A 21,157-nucleotide genomic window follows, 5' to 3' on the forward strand; every position below is an offset into this window, starting at 1 on the left:
TCCACTGCATGATGAATAAGATATTCCATTACCAAAATTAAAAAAAAAACGTCTTTCATGGAGAAGTGAAAAACCCATCTGTCTCATATATCAGATGACGATACACTAAACTTAAGTTGTATGCAGACTTACCAACTGTATCATGTAGTTTGACACGGTGAATAACTTTTACCCAATTCAATATTCAAAATATAGCCATGGTTATAGTATCCAATGAACTTTATAACGTTGATCAACAGCTCAAAGCTCATTATTTCATTTCTGAATATCTGTGCACCTCATTCAAGCAGATTGGCTCTGTGGCGCAATGGATAGCGCATTGGACTTCTAGGTGAATGTCAAGAAGGTATTCAAAGGCTGTGGGTTCGAATCCCACCAGAGTCAGTTTTATCCCTGTTTATTTCATAACTATTTAAAGAAGTTATAAGCGATGCATGCATGCTTCTGCTTCACCAAAATCATTTGCTAAAAAAGGTCAGTAAAAGGAAGTCTATTTTAAAGAGACACCGTTCAATTTGGGTAATCTATGCAGAAGAGGAAATTGTCAGCTGTACTGATGAAAATATAATTTACTCGGAAGTAAGATTTTGGGCCCTTCCTTAATTTTACCATGTCAATAAACACATATGAATTTGACGTCAGCAAAAAAATGAGATAGTAGCAACTTCAGGACTAAAAATAAGGTTACATTTACTGAAGAAATTTCAAATGCTTGAAATATCAATTCATTATTATATTCTAGTGTATTTGGTACCTTCTTCAGGTAACCATCTTAAGAAACATAGCGTTAGTTGGGACACTGCCAAATTTTGATTAGGTGATTTTGAGGTTTGCTGTATCAGAGCCTGGATAGCTCAGTCGGTAGAGCATCAGACTTTTAATCTGAGGGTCCAGGGTTCAAGTCCCTGTTCAGGCGGTTTGTTTAAAGAAAATGTACTCTAATGACATGCTCTTTTCAGGATCCAATGAACGAGTAGTCCCATTAGAGTAATTGCAAGTTACTCTTAATGGAGCCATTAAATACCCATCGGTCGTGTACCATTTGACAAGAGTTAAGAAGACTTACCGCAACGGTATCATGTCGTTTGAGATGTTGATTATCTGTTCCCCAATTCAATGTTCAAAATGGAACCCTGCTTATAGTTTCCAAATCACTTTATAAAGTTGGTCAACCGCTGATAGCTCATCTTTTTATTTGAGAATTTCTGTTCACCTTGTTGAATCAGGTTGGATCTCTGGTGCAATGGATAGCGGCTTGGGGTTCTAGGCGAATGTAGAGAAAGCATTCAAAGTCTTTGGGTTGGAATACTAGCTGGGTCAGTTTTATCCCTCCTTTATCTTATAACTAATTGAAACAGTAACAAACAATGCCTGCTTCTGCATAACCAGAGACATTTACCAAAACGGCAGTGAAAGAAAGTCTATTTAAACAGACACTGTTTGCTTTGAAAATGTTGCATAATCTATGCCCAAGAGTAAATTTCCAGTTATACTGCTGGACATGTAATTTAGTACCTAGTAATAGTATTTGGCCTTTTACTAATTTCACAATGTCAATTTAGAGACATGATTTCTAAGTCAGCCGAAAATGAGATAGAACGAATTTCAGGATTTAAAATAGATTACGTGTGCTGCTGAAATTTCAAATGCTTGAAATATCAATTATTATTAAACTCTACATATTTGATTGCTAATATATGTAACCATATTAAGAATTAAAGTGTAGGTTGGTGTGCGTCCACATCATTTTTAGCTGATTTTTAGTTGCAGTGTTGCAGAGCCTGGATAGCTCAGTCGGTAGAGCATCAGACTTTTAATCTGAGGGTCCAGGGTTCAAGTCCCTGTTCAGGCGGTCGGCTACTTTAAAGAAAAAGTATTCTGATTGTACATTCTTTTTGTGTTCCACTGCATGATGAATAAGATATTCCATTACCAAAATTAAAAAAAAAACGTCTTTCATGGAGAAGTGAAAAACCCATCTGTCTCATATATCAGATGACGATACACTAAACTTAAGTTGTATGCAGACTTACCAACTGTATCATGTAGTTTGACACGGTGAATAACTTTTACCCAATTCAATATTCAAAATATAGCCATGGTTATAGTATCCAATGAACTTTATAAAGTTGATCAACAGCTCAAAGCTCATTATTTCATTTCTGAATATCTGTGCACCTCGTTCAAGCAGATTGGCTCTGTGGCGCAATGGATAGCGCATTGGACTTCTAGGTGAATGTCAAGAAGGTATTCAAAGGCTGTGGGTTCGAATCCCACCAGAGTCAGTTTAATCCCTGTTTATTTCATAACTATTTAAAGAAGTTATAAGCGATGCATGCATGCTTCTGCTTCACCAAAATCATTTGCTAAAAAAGGTCAGTAAAAGGAAGTCTATTTTAAAGAGACACCGTTCAATTTGGGTAATCTATGCAGAAGAGGAAATTGTCAGCTGTACTGATGAAAATATAATTTACTCGGAAGTAAGATTTTGGGCCCTTCCTTAATTTTACCATGTCAATAAACACATATGAATTTGACGTCAGCAAAAAAATGAGATAGTAGCAACTTCAGGACTAAAAATAAGGTTACATTTACTGAAGAAATTTCAAATGCTTGAAATATCAATTCATTATTATATTCTAGTGTATTTGGTACCTTCTTCAGGTACCCATCTTAAGAAACATAGCGTTAGTTGGGACACTGCCAAATTTTGATTAGGTGATTTTGCGGTTTGCTGTATCAGAGCCTGGATAGCTCAGTCGGTAGAGCATCAGACTTTTAATCTGAGGGTCCAGGGTTCAAGTCCCTGTTCAGGCGGTTTGTTTAAAGAAAATGTACTCTAATGACATGCTCTTTTCAGGATCCAATGAACGAGTAGTCCCATTAGAGTAATTGCAAGTTACTCTTAATGGAGCCATTAAATACCCATCGGTCGTGTACCATTTGACAAGAGTTAAGAAGACTTACCGCAACGGTATCATGTCGTTTGAGATGTTGATTATCTTTTCCCCAATTCAATGTTCAAAATGGAACCCTGCTTATAGTTTCCAAATCACTTTATAAAGTTGGTCAACCGCTGATAGCTCATCTTTTTATTTGAGAATTTCTGTTCACCTTGTTGAATCAGGTTGGATCTCTGGTGCAATGGATAGCGGCTTGGGGTTCTAGGCGAATGTAGAGAAAGCATTCAAAGTCTTTGGGTTGGAATACTAGCTGGGTCAGTTTTATCCCTCCTTTATCTTATAACTAATTGAAACAGTAACAAACAATGCCTGCTTCTGCATAACCAGAGACATTTACCAAAACGGCAGTGAAAGAAAGTCTATTTAAACAGACACTGTTTGCTTTGAAAATGTTGCATAATCTATGCCCAAGAGTAAATTTCCAGTTATACTGCTGGACATGTAATTTAGTACCTAGTAATAGTATTTGGCCTTTTACTAATTTCACAATGTCAATTTAGAGACATGATTTCTAAGTCAGCCGAAAATGAGATAGAACGAATTTCAGGATTTAAAATAGATTACGTGTGCTGCTGAAATTTCAAATGCTTGAAATATCAATTATTATTAAACTCTACATATTTGATTGCTAATATATGTAACCATATTAAGAATTAAAGTGTAGGTTGGTGTGCGTCCACATCATTTTTAGCTGATTTTTAGTTGCAGTGTTGCAGAGCCTGGATAGCTCAGTCGGTAGAGCATCAGACTTTTAATCTGAGGGTCCAGGGTTCAAGTCCCTGTTCAGGCGGTCGGCTACTTTAAAGAAAAAGTATTCTGATTGTACATTCTTTTTGTGTTCCACTGCATGATGAATAAGATATTCCATTACCAAAATTAAAAAAAAAACGTCTTTCATGGAGAAGTGAAAAACCCATCTGTCTCATATATCAGATGACGATACACTAAACTTAAGTTGTATGCAGACTTACCAACTGTATCATGTAGTTTGACACGGTGAATAACTTTTACCCAATTCAATATTCAAAATATAGCCATGGTTATAGTATCCAATGAACTTTATAAAGTTGATCAACAGCTCAAAGCTCATTATTTCATTTCTGAATATCTGTGCACCTCGTTCAAGCAGATTGGCTCTGTGGCGCAATGGATAGCGCATTGGACTTCTAGGTGAATGTCAAGAAGGTATTCAAAGGCTGTGGGTTCGAATCCCACCAGAGTCAGTTTAATCCCTGTTTATTTCATAACTATTTAAAGAAGTTATAAGCGATGCATGCATGCTTCTGCTTCACCAAAATCATTTGCTAAAAAAGGTCAGTAAAAGGAAGTCTATTTTAAAGAGACACCGTTCAATTTGGGTAATCTATGCAGAAGAGGAAATTGTCAGCTGTACTGATGAAAATATAATTTACTCGGAAGTAAGATTTTGGGCCCTTCCTTAATTTTACCATGTCAATAAACACATATGAATTTGACGTCAGCAAAAAAATGAGATAGTAGCAACTTCAGGACTAAAAATAAGGTTACATTTACTGAAGAAATTTCAAATGCTTGAAATATCAATTCATTATTATATTCTAGTGTATTTGGTACCTTCTTCAGGTACCCATCTTAAGAAACATAGCGTTAGTTGGGACACTGCCAAATTTTGATTAGGTGATTTTGCGGTTTGCTGTATCAGAGCCTGGATAGCTCAGTCGGTAGAGCATCAGACTTTTAATCTGAGGGTCCAGGGTTCAAGTCCCTGTTCAGGCGGTTTGTTTAAAGAAAATGTACTCTAATGACATGCTCTTTTCAGGATCCAATGAACGAGTAGTCCCATTAGAGTAATTGCAAGTTACTCTTAATGGAGCCATTAAATACCCATCGGTCGTGTACCATTTGACAAGAGTTAAGAAGACTTACCGCAACAGTATCATGTCGTTTGAGATGTTGATTATCTTTTCCCCAATTCAATGTTCAAAATGGAACCCTGCTTATAGTTTCCAAATCACTTTATAAAGTTGGTCAACCGCTGATAGCTCATCTTTTTATTTGAGAATTTCTGTTCACCTTGTTGAATCAGGTTGGATCTCTGGTGCAATGGATAGCGGCTTGGGGTTCTAGGCGAATGTAGAGAAAGCATTCAAAGTCTTTGGGTTGGAATACTAGCTGGGTCAGTTTTATCCCTCCTTTATCTTATAACTAATTGAAACAGTAACAAACAATGCCTGCTTCTGCATAACCAGAGACATTTACCAAAACGGCAGTGAAAGAAAGTCTATTTAAACAGACACTGTTTGCTTTGAAAATGTTGCATAATCTATGCCGAAGAGTAAATTTCCAGTTATACTGCCGGACATGTAATTTAGTACCTAGTAATAGTATTTGGCCTTTTACTAATTTCACAATGTCAATTTAGAGACATGATTTCTAAGTCAGCCGAAAATGAGATAGAACGAATTTCAGGATTTAAAATAGATTACGTGTGCTGCTGAAATTTCAAATGCTTGAAATATCAATTAATTATTAAACTCTACATATTTGATTGCTAATATATGTAACCATATTAAGAATTAAAGTGTAGGTTGGTGTGCGTCCACATCATTTTTAGCTGATTTTTAGTTGCAGTGTTGCAGAGCCTGGATAGCTCAGTCGGTAGAGCATCAGACTTTTAATCTGAGGGTCCAGGGTTCAAGTCCCTGTTCAGGCGGTCGGCTACTTTAAAGAAAAAGTATTCTGATTGTACATTCTTTTTGTGTTCCACTGCATGATGAATAAGATATTCCATTACCAAAATTAAAAAAAAAACGTCTTTCATGGAGAAGTGAAAAACCCATCTGTCTCATATATCAGATGACGATACACTAAACTTAAGTTGTATGCAGACTTACCAACTGTATCATGTAGTTTGACACGGTGAATAACTTTTACCCAATTCAATATTCAAAATATAGCCATGGTTATAGTATCCAATGAACTTTATAAAGTTGATCAACAGCTCAAAGCTCATTATTTCATTTCTGAATATCTGTGCACCTCGTTCAAGCAGATTGGCTCTGTGGCGCAATGGATAGCGCATTGGACTTCTAGGTGAATGTCAAGAAGGTATTCAAAGGCTGTGGGTTCGAATCCCACCAGAGTCAGTTTAATCCCTGTTTATTTCATAACTATTTAAAGAAGTTATAAGCGATGCATGCATGCTTCTGCTTCACCAAAATCATTTGCTAAAAAAGGTCAGTAAAAGGAAGTCTATTTTAAAGAGACACCGTTCAATTTGGGTAATCTATGCAGAAGAGGAAATTGTCAGCTGTACTGATGAAAATATAATTTACTCGGAAGTAAGATTTTGGGCCCTTCCTTAATTTTACCATGTCAATAAACACATATGAATTTGACGTCAGCAAAAAAATGAGATAGTAGCAACTTCAGGACTAAAAATAAGGTTACATTTACTGAAGAAATTTCAAATGCTTGAAATATCAATTCATTATTATATTCTAGTGTATTTGGTACCTTCTCCAGGTAACCATCTTAAGAAACATAGCGTTAGTTGGGACACTGCCAAATTTTGATTAGGTGATTTTGAGGTTTGCTGTATCAGAGCCTGGATAGCTCAGTCGGTAGAGCATCAGACTTTTAATCTGAGGGTCCAGGGTTCAAGTCCCTGTTCAGGCGGTTTGTTTAAAGAAAATGTACTCTAATGACACGCTCTTTTCAGGATCCAATGAACGAGTAGTCCCATTAGAGTAATTGCAAGTTACTCTTAATGGAGCCATTAAATACCCATCGGTCGTGTACCATTTGACAAGAGTTAAGAAGACTTACCGCAACGGTATCATGTCGTTTGAGATGTTGATTATCTTTTCCCCAATTCAATGTTCAAAATGGAACCCTGCTTATAGTTTCCAAATCACTTTATAAAGTTGGTCAACCGCTGATAGCTCATCTTTTTATTTGAGAATTTCTGTTCACCTTGTTGAATCAGGTTGGATCTCTGGTGCAATGGATAGCGGCTTGGGGTTCTAGGCTAATGTAGAGAAAGCATTCAAAGTCTTTGGGTTGGAATACTAGCTGGGTCAGTTTTATCCCTCCTTTATCTTATAACTAATTGAAACAGTAACAAACCATGCCTGCTTCTGCATAACCAGAGACATTTACCAAAACGGCAGTGAAAGAAAGTCTATTTAAACAGACACTGTTTGCTTTGAAAATGTTGCATAATCTATGCCCAAGAGTAAATTTCCAGTTATACTGCTGGACATGTAATTTAGTACCTAGTAATAGTATTTGGCCTTTTACTAATTTCACAATGTCAATTTAGAGACATGATTTCTAAGTCAGCCGAAAATGAGATAGAACGAATTTCAGGATTTAAAATAGATTACGTGTGCTGCTGAAATTTCAAATGCTTGAAATATCAATTAATTATTAAACTCTACATATTTGATTGCTAATATATGTAACCATATTAAGAATTAAAGTGTAGGTTGGTGTGCGTCCACATCATTTTTAGCTGATTTTTAGTTGCAGTGTTGCAGAGCCTGGATAGCTCAGTCGGTAGAGCATCAGACTTTTAATCTGAGGGTCCAGGGTTCAAGTCCCTGTTCAGGCGGTCGGCTACTTTAAAGAAAAAGTATTCTGATTGTACATTCTTTTTGTGTTCCTCTGCATGATGAATAAGATATTCCATTACCAAAATTAAAAAAAAACGTCTTTCATGGAGAAGTGAAAAACCCATCTGTCTCATATATCAGATGACGATACACTAAACTTAAGTTGTATGCAGACTTACCAACTGTATCATGTAGTTTGACACGGTGAATAACTTTTACCCAATTCAATATTCAAAATATAGCCATGGTTATAGTATCCAATGAACTTTATAAAGTTGATCAACAGCTCAAAGCTCATTATTTCATTTCTGAATATCTGTGCACCTCATTCAAGCAGATTGGCTCTGTGGCGCAATGGATAGCGCATTGGACTTCTAGGTGAATGTCAAGAAGGTATTCAAAGGCTGTGAGTTCGAATCCCACCAGAGTCAGTTTTATCCCTGTTTATTTCATAACTATTTAAAGAAGTTATAAGCGATGCATGCATGCTTCTGCTTCACCAAAATCATTTGCTAAAAAAGGTCAGTAATAGGAAGTCTATTTTAAAGAGACACCGTTCAATTTGGGTAATCTATGCAGAAGAGGAAATTGTCAGCTGTACTGATGAAAATATAATTTACTCGGAAGTAAGATTTTGGGCCCTTCCTTAATTTTACCATGTCAATAAACACATATGAATTTGACGTCAGCAAAAAAATGAGATAGTAGCAACTTCAGGACTAAAAATAAGGTTACATTTACTGAAGAAATTTCAAATGCTTGAAATATCAATTCATTATTATATTCTAGTGTATTTGGTACCTTCTTCAGGTAACCATCTTAAGAAACATAGCGTTAGTTGGGACACTGCCAAATTTTGATTAGGTGATTTTGAGGTTTGCTGTATCAGAGCCTGGATAGCTCAGTCGGTAGAGCATCAGACTTTTAATCTGAGTGTCCAGGGTTCAAGTCCCTGTTCAGGCGGTTTGTTTAAAGAAAATGTACTCTAATGACATGCTCTTTTCAGGATCCAATGAACGAGTAGTCCCATTAGAGTAATTGCAAGTTACTCTTAATGGAGCCATTAAATACCCATCGGTCGTGTACCATTTGACAAGAGTTAAGAAGACTTACCGCAACGGTATCATGTCGTTTGAGATGTTGATTATCTTTTCCCCAATTCAATGTTCAAAATGGAACCCTGCTTATAGTTTCCAAATCACTTTATAAAGTTGGTCAACCGCTGATAGCTCATCTTTTTATTTGAGAATTTCTGTTCACCTTGTTGAATCAGGTTGGATCTCTGGTGCAATGGATAGCGGCTTGGGGTTCTAGGCTAATGTAGAGAAAGCATTCAAAGTCTTTGGGTTGGAATACTAGCTGGGTCAGTTTTATCCCTCCTTTATCTTATAACTAATTGAAACAGTAACAAACAATGCCTGCTTCTGCATAACCAGAGACATTTACCAAAACGGCAGTGAAAGAAAGTCTATTTAAACAGACACTGTTTGCTTTGAAAATGTTGCATAATCTATGCCGAAGAGTAAATTTCCAGTTATACTGCCGGACATGTAATTTAGTACCTAGTAATAGTATTTGGCCTTTTACTAATTTCACAATGTCAATTTAGAGACATGATTTCTAAGTCAGCCGAACATGAGATAGAACGAATTTCAGGATTTAAAATAGATTACGTGTGCTGCTGAAATTTCAAATGCTTGAAATATCAATTAATTATTAAACTCTACATATTTGATTGCTAATATATGTAACCATATTAAGAATTAAAGTGTAGGTTGGTGTGCGTCCACATCATTTTTAGCTGATTTTTAGTTGCAGTGTTGCAGAGCCTGGATAGCTCAGTCGGTAGAGCATCAGACTTTTAATCTGAGGGTCCAGGGTTCAAGTCCCTGTTCAGGCGGTCGGCTACTTTAAAGAAAAAGTATTCTGATTGTACATTCTTTTTGTGTTCCACTGCATGATGAATAAGATATTCCATTACCAAAATTAAAAAAAAACGTCTTTCATGGAGAAGTGAAAAACCCATGTGTCTCATATATCAGATGACGATACACTAAACTTAAGTTGTATGCAGACTTACCAACTGTATCATGTAGTTTGACACGGTGAATAACTTTTACCCAATTCAATATTCAAAATATAGCCATGGTTATAGTATCCAATGAACTTTATAAAGTTGATCAACAGCTCAAAGCTCATTATTTCATTTCTGAATATCTGTGCACCTCATTCAAGCAGATTGGCTCTGTGGCGCAATGGATAGCGCATTGGACTTCTAGGTGAATGTCAAGAAGGTATTCAAAGGCTGTGGGTTCGAATCCCACCAGAGTCAGTTTTATCCCTGTTTATTTCATAACTATTTAAAGAAGTTATAAGCGATGCATGCATGCTTCTGCTTCACCAAAATCATTTGCTAAAAAAGGTCAGTAAAAGGAAGTCTATTTTAAAGAGACACCGTTCAATTTGGGTAATCTATGCAGAAGAGGAAATTGTCAGCTGTACTGATGAAAATATAATTTACTCGGAAGTAAGATTTTGGGCCCTTCCTTAATTTTACCATGTCAATAAACACATATGAATTTGACGTCAGCAAAAAAATGAGATAGTAGCAACTTCAGGACTAAAAATAAGGTTACATTTACTGAAGAAATTTCAAATGCTTGAAATATCAATTCATTATTATATTCTAGTGTATTTGGTACCTTCTTCAGGTAACCATCTTAAGAAACATAGCGTTAGTTGGGACACTGCCAAATTTTGATTAGGTGATTTTGCAGTTTGCTGTATCAGAGCCTGGATAGCTCAGTCGGTAGAGCATCAGACTTTTAATCTGAGGGTCCAGGGTTCAAGTCCCTGTTCAGGCGGTTTGTTTAAAGAAAATGTACTCTAATGACATGCTCTTTTCAGGATCCAATGAACGAGTAGTCCCATTAGAGTAATTGCAAGTTACTCTTAATGGAGCCATTAAATACCCATCGGTCGTGTACCATTTGACAAGAGTTAAGAAGACTTACCGCAACGGTATCATGTCGTTTGAGATGTTGATTATCTTTTCCCCAATTCAATGTTCAAAATAGAACCCTGCTTATAGTTTCCAAATCACTTTATAAAGTTGGTCAACCGCTGATAGCTCATCTTTTTATTTGAGAATTTCTGTTCACCTTGTTGAATCAGGTTGGATCTCTGGTGCAATGGATAGCGGCTTGGGGTTCTAGGCTAATGTAGAGAAAGCATTCAAAGTCTTTGGGTTGGAATACTAGCTGGGTCAGTTTTATCCCTCCTTTATCTTATAACTAATTGAAACAGTAACAAACAATGCCTGCTTCTGCATAACCAGAGACATTTACCAAAACGGCAGTGAAAGAAAGTCTATTTAAACAGACACTGTTTGCTTTGAAAATGTTGCATAATCTATGCCCAAGAGTAAATTTCCAGTTATACTGCTGGACATGTAATTTAGTACCTAGTAATAGTATTTGGCCTTTTACTAATTTCACAATGTCAATTTAGAGACATGATTTCTAAGTCAGCCGAAAATGAGATAGAACGAATTTCAGGATTTAAAATAGATTACGTGTGCTGCTGAAATTTCAAATGCTTGAAATATCAATTAATTATTAAACTCTACATATTTGATTGCTAATATATGTAACCATATTAAGAATTAAAGTGTAGGTTGGTGTGCGTCCACATCATTTTTAGCTGATTTTTAGTTGCAGTGTTGCAGAGCCTGGATAGCTCAGTCGGTAGAGCATCAGACTTTTAATCTGAGGGTCCAGGGTTCAAGTCCCTGTTCAGGCGGTCGGCTACTTTAAAGAAAATGTATTCTGATTGTACATTCTTTTTGTGTTCCACTGCATGATGAATAAGATATTCCATTACCAAAATTAAAAAAAAAACGTCTTTCATGGAGAAGTGAAAAACCCATCTGTCTCATATATCAGATGACGATACACTAAACTTAAGTTGTATGCAGACTTACCAACTGTATCATGTAGTTTGACACGGTGAATAACTTTTAACCAATTCAATATTCAAAATATAGCCATGGTTATAGTATCCAATGAACTTTATAAAGTTGATCAACAGCTCAAAGCTCATTATTTCATTTCTGAATATCTGTGCACCTCATTCAAGCAGATTGGCTCTGTGGCGCAATGGATAGCGCATTGGACTTCTAGGTGAATGTCAAGAAGGTATTCAAAGGCTGTGGGTTCGAATCCCACCAGAGTCAGTTTTATCCCTGTTTATTTCATAACTATTTAAAGAAGTTATAAGCGATGCATGCATGCTTCTGCTTCACCAAAATCATTTGCTAAAAAAGGTCAGTAAAAGGAAGTCTATTTTAAAGAGACACCGTTCAATTTGGGTAATCTATGCAGAAGAGGAAATTGTCAGCTGTACTGATGAAAATATAATTTACTCGGAAGTAAGATTTTGGGCCCTTCCTTAATTTTACCATGTCAATAAACACATATGAATTTGACGTCAGCAAAAAAATGAGATAGTAGCAACTTCAGGACTAAAAATAAGGTTACATTTACTGAAGAAATTTCAAATGCTTGAAATATCAATTCATTATTATATTCTAGTGTATTTGGTACCTTCTTCAGGTAACCATCTTAAGAAACATAGCGTTAGTTGGGACACTGCCAAATTTTGATTAGGTGATTTTGAGGTTTGCTGTATCAGACCCTGGATAGCTCAGTCGGTAGAGCATCAGACTTTTAATCTGAGGGTCCAGGGTTCAAGTCCCTGTTCAGGCGGTTTGTTTAAAGAAAATGTACTCTAATGACATGCTCTTTTCAGGATCCAATGAACGAGTAGTCCCATTAGAGTAATTGCAAGTTACTCTTAATGGAGCCATTAAATACCCATCGGTCGTGTACCATTTGACAAGAGTTAAGAAGACTTACCGCAATGGTATCATGTCGTTTGAGATGTTGATTATCTTTTCCCCAATTCAATGTTCAAAATGGAACCCTGCTTATAGTTTCCAAATCAATTTATAAAGTTGGTCAACCGCTGATAGCTCATCTTTTTATTTGAGAATTTCTGTTCACCTTGTTGAATCAGGTTGGATCTCTGGTGCAATGGATAGCGGCTTGGGGTTCTAGGCTAATGTAGAGAAAGCATTCAAAGTCTTTGGGTTGGAATACTAGCTGGGTCAGTTTTATCCCTCCTTTATCTTATAACTAATTGAAACAGTAACAAACAATGCCTGCTTCTGCATAACCAGAGACATTTACCAAAACGGCAGTGAAAGAAAGTCTATTTAAACAGACACTGTTTGCTTTGAAAATGTTGCATAATCTATGCCCAAGAGTACATTTCCAGTTATACTGCTGGACATGTAATTTAGTACCTAGTAATAGTATTTGGCCTTTTACTAATTTCACAATGTCAATTTAGAGACATGATTTCTAAGTCAGCCGAAAATGAGATAGAACGAATTTCAGGATTTAAAATAGATTACGTGTGCTGCTGAAATTTCACATGCTTGAAATATCAATTAATTATTAAACTCTACATATTTGATTGCTAATATATGTAACCATATTAAGAATTAAAGTGTAGGTTGGTGTGCGTCCACATCATTTTTAGCTGATTTTTAGTTGCAGTGTTGCAGAGCCTGGATAGCTCAGTCGGTAGAGCATCAGACTTTTAATCTGAGGGTCCAGGGTTCAAGTCCCTGTTCAGGCGGTCGGCTACTTTAAAGAAAATGTATTCTGATTGTACATTCTTTTTGTGTTCCACTGCATGATGAATAAGATATTCCATTACCAAAATTAAAAAAAAAACGTCTTTCATGGAGAAGTGAAAAACCCATCTGTCTCATATATCAGATGACGATACACTAAACTTAAGTTGTATGCAGACTTACCAACTGTATCATGTAGTTTGACACGGTGAATAACTTTTACCCAATTCAATATTCAAAATATAGCCATGGTTATAGTATCCAATGAACTTTATAAAGTTGATCAACAGCTCAAAGCTCATTATTTCATTTCTGAATATCTGTGCACCTCATTCAAGCAGATTGGCTCTGTGGCGCAATGGATAGCGCATTGGACTTCTAGGTGAATGTCAAGAAGGTATTCAAAGGCTGTGGGTTCGAATCCCACCAGAGTCAGTTTTATCCCTGTTTATTTCATAACTATTTAAAGAAGTTATAAGCGATGCATGCATGCTTCTGCTTCACCAAAATCATTTGCTAAAAAAGGTCAGTAAAAGGAAGTCTATTTTAAAGAGACACCGTTCAATTTGGGTAATCTATGCAGAAGAGGAAATTGTCAGCTGTACTGATGAAAATATAATTTACTCGGAAGTAAGATTTTGGGCCCTTCCTTAATTTTACCATGTCAATAAACACATATGAATTTGACGTCAGCAAAAAAATGAGATAGTAGCAACTTCAGGACTAAAAATAAGGTTACATTTACTGAAGAAATTTCAAATGCTTGAAATATCAATTCATTATTATATTCTAGTGTATTTGGTACCTTCTTCAGGTAACCATCTTAAGAAACATAGCGTTAGTTGGGACACTGCCAAATTTTGATTAGGTGATTTTGAGGTTTGCTGTATCAGAGCCTGGATAGCTCAGTCGGTAGAGCATCAGACTTTTAATCTGAGGGTCCAGGGTTCAAGTCCCTGTTCAGGCGGTTTGTTTAAAGAAAATGTACTCTAATGACATGCTCTTTTCAGGATCCAATGAACGAGTAGTCCCATTAGAGTAATTGCAAGTTACTCTTAATGGAGCCATTAAATACCCATCGGTCGTGTACCATTTGACAAGAGTTAAGAAGACTTACCGCAATGGTATCATGTCGTTTGAGATGTTGATTATCTTTTCCCCAATTCAATGTTCAAAATGGAACCCTGCTTATAGTTTCCAAATCAATTTATAAAGTTGGTCAACCGCTGATAGCTCATCTTTTTATTTGAGAATTTCTGTTCACCTTGTTGAATCAGGTTGGATCTCTGGTGCAATGGATAGCGGCTTGGGGTTCTAGGCTAATGTAGAGAAAGCATTCAAAGTCTTTGGGTTGGAATACTAGCTGGGTCAGTTTTATCCCTCCTTTATCTTATAACTAATTGAAACAGTAACAAACAATGCCTGCTTCTGCATAACCAGAGACATTTACCAAAACGGCAGTGAAAGAAAGTCTATTTAAACAGACACTGTTTGCTTTGAAAATGTTGCATAATCTATGCCCAAGAGTAAATTTCCAGTTATACTGCTGGACATGTAATTTAGTACCTAGTAATAGTATTTGGCCTTTTACTAATTTCACAATGTCAATTTAGAGACATGATTTCTAAGTCAGCCGAAAATGAGATAGAACGAATTTTAGGATTTAAAATAGATTACGTGTGCTGCTGAAATTTCAAATGCTTGAAATATCAATTAATTATTAAACTCTACATATTTGATTGCTAATATATGTAACCATATTAAGAATTAAAGTGTAGGTTGGTGTGCGTCCACATCATTTTTAGCTGATTTTTAGTTGCAGTGTTGCAGAGCCTGGATAGCTCAGTCGGTAGAGCATCAGACTTTTAATCTAAGGGTCCAGGGTTCAAGTCCCTGTTCAGGCGGTCGGCTACTTTAAAGAAAAAGTATTCTGATTGTACATTCTTTTTGTGTTCCACTGCATGATGAATAAGATATTCCATTACCAAAATTAAAAAAAAAACGTCTTTCATGGAGAAGTGAAAAACCCATCTGTCTCATATATCAGATGACGATACACTAAACTTAAGTTGTATGCAGACTTACCAACTGTATCATGTAGTTTGACACGGTGAATAACTTTTACCCAATTCAATATTCAAAATATAGCCATGGTTATAGTATCCAATGAACTTTATAAAGTTGATCAACAGCTCAAAGCTCATTATTTCATTTCTGAATATCTGTGCACCTCATTCAAGCAGATTGGCTCTGTGGCGCAATGGATAGCGCATTGGACTTCTAGGTGAATGTCAAGAAGGTATTCAAAGGCTGTGGGTTCGAATCCCACCAGAGTCAGTTTTATCCCTGTTTATTTCATAACTATTTAAAGAAGTTATAAGCGATGCATGCATGCTTCTGCTTCACCAAAATCATTTGCTAAAAAAGGTCAGTAAAAGGAAGTCTATTTTAAAGAGACACCGTTCAATTTGGGTAATCTATGCAGAAGAGGAAATTGTCAGCTGTACTGATGAAAATATAATTTACTCGGAAGTAAGATTTTGGGCCCTTCCTTAATTTTACCATGTCAATAAACACATATGAATTTGACGTCAGCAAAAAAATGAGATAGTAGCAACTTCAGGACTAAAAATAAGGTTACATTTACTGAAGAAATTTCAAATGCTTGAAATATCAATTCATTATTATATTCTAGTGTATTTGGTACCTTCTCCAGGTAACCATCTTAAGAAACATAGCGTTAGTTGGGACACTGCCAAATTTTGATTAGGTGATTTTGAGGTTTGCTGTATCAGAGCCTGGATAGCTCAGTCGGTAGAGCATCAGACTTTTAATCTGAGGGTCCAGGGTTCAAGTCCCTGTTCAGGCGGTTTGTTTAAAGAAAATGTACTCTAATGACATGCTCTTTTCAGGATCCAATGAACGAGTAGTCCCATTAGAGTAATTGCAAGTTACTCTTAATGGAGCCATTAAATACCCATCGGTCGTGTACCATTTGACAAGAGTTAAGAAGACTTACCGCAACGGTATCATGTCGTTTGAGATGTTGATTATCTTTTCCCCAATTCAATGTTCAAAATGGAACCCTGCTTATAGTTTCCAAATCACTTTATAAAGTTGGTCAACCGCTGATAGCTCATCTTTTTATTTGAGAATTTCTGTTCACCTTGTTGAATCAGGTTGGATCTCTGGTGCAATGGATAGCGGCTTGGGGTTCTAGGCGAATGTAGAGAAAGCATTCAAAGTCTTTGGGTTGGAATACTAGCTGGGTCAGTTTTATCCCTCCTTTATCTTATAACTAATTGAAACAGTAACAAACAATGCCTGCTTCTGCATAACCAGAGACATTTACCAAAACGGCAGTGAAAGAAAGTCTATTTAAACAGACACTGTTTGCTTTGAAAATGTTGCATAATCTATGCCGAAGAGTAAATTTCCAGTTATACTGCCAGACATGTAATTTAGTACCTAGTAATAGTATTTGGCCTTTTACTAATTTCACAATGTCAATTTAGAGACATGATTTCTAAGTCAGCCGAAAATGAGATAGAACGAATTTCAGGATTTAAAATAGATTACGTGTGCTGCTGAAATTTCAAATGCTTGAAATATCAATTAATTATTAAACTCTACATATTTGATTGCTAATATATGTAACCATATTAAGAATTAAAGTGTAGGTTGGTGTGCGTCCACATCATTTTTAGCTGATTTTTAGTTGCAGTGTTGCAGAGCCTGGATAGCTCAGTCGGTAGAGCATCAGACTTTTAATCTGAGGGTCCAGGGTTCAAGTCCCTGTTCAGGCGGTCGGCTACTTTAAAGAAAATGTATTCTGATTGTACATTCTTTTTGTGTTCCACTGCATGATGAATAAGATATTCCATTACCAAAATTTAAAAAAAAACGTCTTTCATGGAGAAGTGAAAAACCCATCTGTCTCATATATCAGATGACGATACACTAAACTTAAGTTGTATGCAGACTTACCAACTGTATCATGTAGTTTGACACGGTGAATAACTTTTACCCAATTCAATATTCAAAATATAGCCATGGTTATAGTATCCAATGAACTTTATAAAGTTGATCAACAGCTCAAAGCTCATTATTTCATTTCTGAATATCTGTGCACCTCATTCAAGCAGATTGGCTCTGTGGCGCAATGGATAGCGCATTGGACTTCTAGGTGAATGTCAAGAAGGTATTCAAAGGCTGTGGGTTCGAATCCCACCAGAGTCAGTTTTATCCCTGTTTATTTCATAACTATTTAAAGAAGTTATAAGCGATGCATGCATGCTTCTGCTTCACCAAAATCATTTGCTAAAAAAGGTCAGTAAAAGGAAGTCTATTTTAAAGAGACACCGTTCAATTTGGGTAATCTATGCAGAAGAGGAAATTGTCAGCTGTACTGATGAAAATATAATTTACTCGGAAGTAAGATTTTGGGCCCTTCCTTAATTTTACCATGTCAATAAACACATATGAATTTGACGTCAGCAAAAAAATGAGATAGTAGCAACTTCAGGACTAAAAATAAGGTTACATTTACTGAAGAAATTTCAAATGCTTGAAATATCAATTCATTATTATATTCTAGTGTATTTGGTACCTTCTTCAGGTAACCATCTTAAGAAACATAGCGTTAGTTGGGACACTGCCAAATTTTGATTAGGTGATTTTGAGGTTTGCTGTATCAGAGCCTGGATAGCTCAGTCGGTAGAGCATCAGACTTTTAATCTGAGGGTCCAGGGTTCAAGTCCCTGTTCAGGCGGTTTGTTTAAAGAAAATGTACTCTAATGACATTCTCTTTTCAGGATCCAATGAACGAGTAGTCCCATTAGAGTAATTGCAAGTTACTCTTAATGGAGCCATTAAATACCCATCGGTCGTGTACCATTTGACAAGAGTTAAGAAGACTTACCGCAACGGTATCATGTCGTTTGAGATGTTGATTATCTTTTCCCCAATTCAATGTTCAAAATGGAACCCTGCTTATAGTTTCCAAATCAATTTATAAAGTTGGTCAACCGCTGATAGCTCATCTTTTTATTTGAGAATTTCTGTTCACCTTGTTGAATCAGGTTGGATCTCTGGTGCAATGGATAGCGGCTTGGGGTTCTAGGCTAATGTAGAGAAAGCATTCAAAGTCTTTGGGTTGGAATACTAGCTGGGTCAGTTTTATCCCTCCTTTATCTTATAACTAATTGAAACAGTAACAAACAATGCCTGCTTCTGCATAACCAGAGACATTTACCAAAACGGCAGTGAAAGAAAGTCTATTTAAACAGACACTGTTTGCTTTGAAAATGTTGCATAATCTATGCCCAAGAGTAAATTTCCAGTTATACTGCTGGACATGTAATTTAGTACCTAGTAATAGTATTTGGCCTTTTACTAATTTCACAATGTCAATTTAGAGACATGATTTCTAAGTCAGCCGAAAATGAGATAGAACGAATTTCAGGATTTAAAATAGATTACGTGTGCTGCTGAAATTTCAAATGCTTGAAATATCAATTAATTATTAAACTCTACATATTTGATTGCTAATATATGTAACCATATTAAGAATTAAAGTGTAGGTTGGTGTGCGTCCACATCATTTTTAGCTGATTTTTAGTTGCAGTGTTGCAGAGCCTGGATAGCTCAGTCGGTAGAGCATCAGACTTTTAATCTGAGGGTCCAGGGTTCAAGTCCCTGTTCAGGCGGTCGGCTACTTTAAAGAAAAAGTATTCTGATTGTACATTCTTTTTGTGTTCCACTGCATGATGAATAAGATATTCCATTACCAAAATTAAAAAAAAAACGTCTTTCATGGAGAAGTGAAAAACCCATCTGTCTCATATATCAGATGACGATACACTAAACTTAAGTTGTATGCAGACTTACCAACTGTATCATGTAGTTTGACACGGTGAATAACTTTTACCCAATTCAATATTCAAAATATAGCCATGGTTATAGTATCCAATGAACTTTATAAAGTTGATCAACAGCTCAAAGCTCATTATTTCATTTCTGAATATCTGTGCACCTCATTCAAGCAGATTGGCTCTGTGGCGCAATGGATAGCGCATTGGACTTCTAGGTGAATGTCAAGAAGGTATTCAAAGGCTGTGGGTTCGAATCCCACCAGAGTCAGTTTTATCCCTGTTTATTTCATAACTATTTAAAGAAGTTATAAGCGATGCATGCATGCTTCTGCTTCACCAAAATCATTTGCTAAAAAAGGTCAGTAAAAGGAAGTCTATTTTAAAGAGACACCGTTCAATTTGGGTAATCTATGCAGAAGAGGAAATTGTCAGCTGTACTGATGAAAATATAATTTACTCGGAAGTAAGATTTTGGGCCCTTCCTTAATTTTACCATGTCAATAAACACATATGAATTTGACGTCAGCAAAAAAATGAGATAGTAGCAACTTCAGGACTAAAAATAAGGTTACATTTACTGAAGAAATTTCAAATGCTTGAAATATCAATTCATTATTATATTCTAGTGTATTTGGTACCTTCTTCAGGTAACCATCTTAAGAAACATAGCGTTAGTTGGGACACTGCCAAATTTTGATTAGGTGATTTTGAGGTTTGCTGTATCAGAGCCTGGATAGCTCAGTCGGTAGAGCATCAGACTTTTAATCTGAGGGTCCAGGGTTCAAGTCCCTGTTCAGGCGGTTTGTTTAAAGAAAATGTACTCTAATGACATGCTCTTTTCAGGATCCAATGAACGAGTAGTCCCATTAGAGTAATTGCAAGTTACTCTTAATGGAGCCATTAAATACCCATCGGTCGAGTACCATTTGACAAGAGTTAAGAAGACTTACCGCAATGGTATCATGTCGTTTGAGATGTTGATTATCTTTTTCCCAATTCAATGTTCAAAATGGAACCCTGCTTATAGTTTCCAAATCAATTTATAAAGTTGGTCAACCGCTGATAGCTCATCTTTTTATTTGAGAATTTCTGTTCACCTTGTTGAATCAGGTTGGATCTCTGGTGCAATGGATAGCGGCTTGGGGTTCTAGGCTAATGTAGAGAAAGCATTCAAAGTCTTTGGGTTGGAATACTAGCTGGGTCAGTTTTATCCCTCCTTTATCTTATAACTAATTGAAACAGTAACAAACAATGCCTGCTTCTGCATAACCAGAGACATTTACCAAAACGGCAGTGAAAGAAAGTCTATTTAAACAGACACTGTTTGCTTTGAAAATGTTGCATAATCTATGCCCAAGAGTAAATTTCCAGTTATACTGCTGGACATGTAATTTAGTACCTAGTAATAGTATTTGGCCTTTTACTAATTTCACAATGTCAATTTAGAGACATGATTTCTAAGTCAGCCGAAAATGAGATAGAACGAATTTCAGGATTTAAAATAGATTACGTGTGCTGCTGAAATTTCAAATGCTTGAAATATCAATTAATTATTAAACTCTACATATTTGATTGCTAATATATGTAACCATATTAAGAATTAAAGTGTAGGTTGGTGTGCGTCCACATCATTTTTAGCTGATTTTTAGTTGCAGTGTTGCAGAGCCTGGATAGCTCAGTCGGTAGAGCATCAGACTTTTAATCTAAGGGTCCAGGGTTCAAGTCCCTGTTCAGGCGGTCGGCTACTTTAAAGAAAAAGTATTCTGATTGTACATTCTTTTTGTGTTCCACTGCATGATGAATAAGATATTCCATTACCAAAATTAAAAAAAAAACGTCTTTCATGGAGAAGTGAAAAACCCATCTGTCTCATATATCAGATGACGATACACTAAACTTAAGTTGTATGCAGACTTACCAACTGTATCATGTAGTTTGACACGGTGAATAACTTTTACCCAATTCAGTATTCAAAATATAGCCATGGTTATAGTATCCAATGAACTTTATAAAGTTGATCAACAG

General features: G+C 36.1%; 29 non-coding genes across 29 annotated transcripts; all 29 read left to right on the plus strand.

Moving 5' to 3' along the window:
- Window positions 1-293: 293 nt before the first annotated feature.
- On the plus strand, window positions 294-384 carry TRNAR-UCU (transfer RNA arginine (anticodon UCU)). The gene is given in 2 exon segments: window positions 294-330; window positions 349-384. It is a non-coding gene; the product is annotated as a tRNA-Arg (tRNA).
- Window positions 385-843: 459 nt separating this feature from the next.
- On the plus strand, window positions 844-916 carry TRNAK-UUU (transfer RNA lysine (anticodon UUU)). Its single transcript has one exon. It is a non-coding gene; the product is annotated as a tRNA-Lys (tRNA).
- Window positions 917-1,779: 863 nt separating this feature from the next.
- On the plus strand, window positions 1,780-1,852 carry TRNAK-UUU (transfer RNA lysine (anticodon UUU)). Its single transcript has one exon. It is a non-coding gene; the product is annotated as a tRNA-Lys (tRNA).
- Window positions 1,853-2,194: 342 nt separating this feature from the next.
- Window positions 2,195-2,285, plus strand: TRNAR-UCU (transfer RNA arginine (anticodon UCU)). Its single transcript is given in 2 exon segments — window positions 2,195-2,231; window positions 2,250-2,285. It is a non-coding gene; the product is annotated as a tRNA-Arg (tRNA).
- A 459-nt stretch (window positions 2,286-2,744) lies between these two features.
- Window positions 2,745-2,817, plus strand: TRNAK-UUU (transfer RNA lysine (anticodon UUU)). The gene has a single exon. It is a non-coding gene; the product is annotated as a tRNA-Lys (tRNA).
- Window positions 2,818-3,680: 863 nt separating this feature from the next.
- TRNAK-UUU (transfer RNA lysine (anticodon UUU)) lies at window positions 3,681-3,753 on the plus strand. The gene has a single exon. It is a non-coding gene; the product is annotated as a tRNA-Lys (tRNA).
- A 342-nt stretch (window positions 3,754-4,095) lies between these two features.
- TRNAR-UCU (transfer RNA arginine (anticodon UCU)) lies at window positions 4,096-4,186 on the plus strand. Its single transcript is given in 2 exon segments — window positions 4,096-4,132; window positions 4,151-4,186. It is a non-coding gene; the product is annotated as a tRNA-Arg (tRNA).
- Window positions 4,187-4,645: 459 nt separating this feature from the next.
- Window positions 4,646-4,718, plus strand: TRNAK-UUU (transfer RNA lysine (anticodon UUU)). Its single transcript has one exon. It is a non-coding gene; the product is annotated as a tRNA-Lys (tRNA).
- Window positions 4,719-5,582: 864 nt separating this feature from the next.
- On the plus strand, window positions 5,583-5,655 carry TRNAK-UUU (transfer RNA lysine (anticodon UUU)). Its single transcript has one exon. It is a non-coding gene; the product is annotated as a tRNA-Lys (tRNA).
- Window positions 5,656-5,997: 342 nt separating this feature from the next.
- TRNAR-UCU (transfer RNA arginine (anticodon UCU)) lies at window positions 5,998-6,088 on the plus strand. The gene is given in 2 exon segments: window positions 5,998-6,034; window positions 6,053-6,088. It is a non-coding gene; the product is annotated as a tRNA-Arg (tRNA).
- Window positions 6,089-6,547: 459 nt separating this feature from the next.
- On the plus strand, window positions 6,548-6,620 carry TRNAK-UUU (transfer RNA lysine (anticodon UUU)). The gene has a single exon. It is a non-coding gene; the product is annotated as a tRNA-Lys (tRNA).
- An 864-nt stretch (window positions 6,621-7,484) lies between these two features.
- On the plus strand, window positions 7,485-7,557 carry TRNAK-UUU (transfer RNA lysine (anticodon UUU)). The gene has a single exon. It is a non-coding gene; the product is annotated as a tRNA-Lys (tRNA).
- A 341-nt stretch (window positions 7,558-7,898) lies between these two features.
- On the plus strand, window positions 7,899-7,989 carry TRNAR-UCU (transfer RNA arginine (anticodon UCU)). Its single transcript is given in 2 exon segments — window positions 7,899-7,935; window positions 7,954-7,989. It is a non-coding gene; the product is annotated as a tRNA-Arg (tRNA).
- A 1,396-nt stretch (window positions 7,990-9,385) lies between these two features.
- TRNAK-UUU (transfer RNA lysine (anticodon UUU)) lies at window positions 9,386-9,458 on the plus strand. Its single transcript has one exon. It is a non-coding gene; the product is annotated as a tRNA-Lys (tRNA).
- Window positions 9,459-9,799: 341 nt separating this feature from the next.
- Window positions 9,800-9,890, plus strand: TRNAR-UCU (transfer RNA arginine (anticodon UCU)). Its single transcript is given in 2 exon segments — window positions 9,800-9,836; window positions 9,855-9,890. It is a non-coding gene; the product is annotated as a tRNA-Arg (tRNA).
- A 459-nt stretch (window positions 9,891-10,349) lies between these two features.
- TRNAK-UUU (transfer RNA lysine (anticodon UUU)) lies at window positions 10,350-10,422 on the plus strand. Its single transcript has one exon. It is a non-coding gene; the product is annotated as a tRNA-Lys (tRNA).
- Window positions 10,423-11,286: 864 nt separating this feature from the next.
- TRNAK-UUU (transfer RNA lysine (anticodon UUU)) lies at window positions 11,287-11,359 on the plus strand. Its single transcript has one exon. It is a non-coding gene; the product is annotated as a tRNA-Lys (tRNA).
- Window positions 11,360-11,701: 342 nt separating this feature from the next.
- On the plus strand, window positions 11,702-11,792 carry TRNAR-UCU (transfer RNA arginine (anticodon UCU)). Its single transcript is given in 2 exon segments — window positions 11,702-11,738; window positions 11,757-11,792. It is a non-coding gene; the product is annotated as a tRNA-Arg (tRNA).
- Window positions 11,793-13,188: 1,396 nt separating this feature from the next.
- Window positions 13,189-13,261, plus strand: TRNAK-UUU (transfer RNA lysine (anticodon UUU)). Its single transcript has one exon. It is a non-coding gene; the product is annotated as a tRNA-Lys (tRNA).
- A 342-nt stretch (window positions 13,262-13,603) lies between these two features.
- Window positions 13,604-13,694, plus strand: TRNAR-UCU (transfer RNA arginine (anticodon UCU)). The gene is given in 2 exon segments: window positions 13,604-13,640; window positions 13,659-13,694. It is a non-coding gene; the product is annotated as a tRNA-Arg (tRNA).
- Window positions 13,695-14,153: 459 nt separating this feature from the next.
- TRNAK-UUU (transfer RNA lysine (anticodon UUU)) lies at window positions 14,154-14,226 on the plus strand. The gene has a single exon. It is a non-coding gene; the product is annotated as a tRNA-Lys (tRNA).
- Window positions 14,227-15,505: 1,279 nt separating this feature from the next.
- On the plus strand, window positions 15,506-15,596 carry TRNAR-UCU (transfer RNA arginine (anticodon UCU)). The gene is given in 2 exon segments: window positions 15,506-15,542; window positions 15,561-15,596. It is a non-coding gene; the product is annotated as a tRNA-Arg (tRNA).
- Window positions 15,597-16,055: 459 nt separating this feature from the next.
- Window positions 16,056-16,128, plus strand: TRNAK-UUU (transfer RNA lysine (anticodon UUU)). Its single transcript has one exon. It is a non-coding gene; the product is annotated as a tRNA-Lys (tRNA).
- An 864-nt stretch (window positions 16,129-16,992) lies between these two features.
- Window positions 16,993-17,065, plus strand: TRNAK-UUU (transfer RNA lysine (anticodon UUU)). The gene has a single exon. It is a non-coding gene; the product is annotated as a tRNA-Lys (tRNA).
- A 342-nt stretch (window positions 17,066-17,407) lies between these two features.
- TRNAR-UCU (transfer RNA arginine (anticodon UCU)) lies at window positions 17,408-17,498 on the plus strand. Its single transcript is given in 2 exon segments — window positions 17,408-17,444; window positions 17,463-17,498. It is a non-coding gene; the product is annotated as a tRNA-Arg (tRNA).
- Window positions 17,499-17,957: 459 nt separating this feature from the next.
- Window positions 17,958-18,030, plus strand: TRNAK-UUU (transfer RNA lysine (anticodon UUU)). Its single transcript has one exon. It is a non-coding gene; the product is annotated as a tRNA-Lys (tRNA).
- Window positions 18,031-18,894: 864 nt separating this feature from the next.
- TRNAK-UUU (transfer RNA lysine (anticodon UUU)) lies at window positions 18,895-18,967 on the plus strand. The gene has a single exon. It is a non-coding gene; the product is annotated as a tRNA-Lys (tRNA).
- A 342-nt stretch (window positions 18,968-19,309) lies between these two features.
- Window positions 19,310-19,400, plus strand: TRNAR-UCU (transfer RNA arginine (anticodon UCU)). Its single transcript is given in 2 exon segments — window positions 19,310-19,346; window positions 19,365-19,400. It is a non-coding gene; the product is annotated as a tRNA-Arg (tRNA).
- Window positions 19,401-19,859: 459 nt separating this feature from the next.
- On the plus strand, window positions 19,860-19,932 carry TRNAK-UUU (transfer RNA lysine (anticodon UUU)). The gene has a single exon. It is a non-coding gene; the product is annotated as a tRNA-Lys (tRNA).
- The last annotated feature ends 1,225 nt before the right edge of the window (window positions 19,933-21,157 follow it).

This window comes from Triturus cristatus, chromosome 4_1, assembly GCF_964204655.1.
Source record: "Triturus cristatus chromosome 4_1, aTriCri1.1, whole genome shotgun sequence".
Taxonomy (NCBI): domain Eukaryota; kingdom Metazoa; phylum Chordata; class Amphibia; order Caudata; family Salamandridae; genus Triturus; species Triturus cristatus.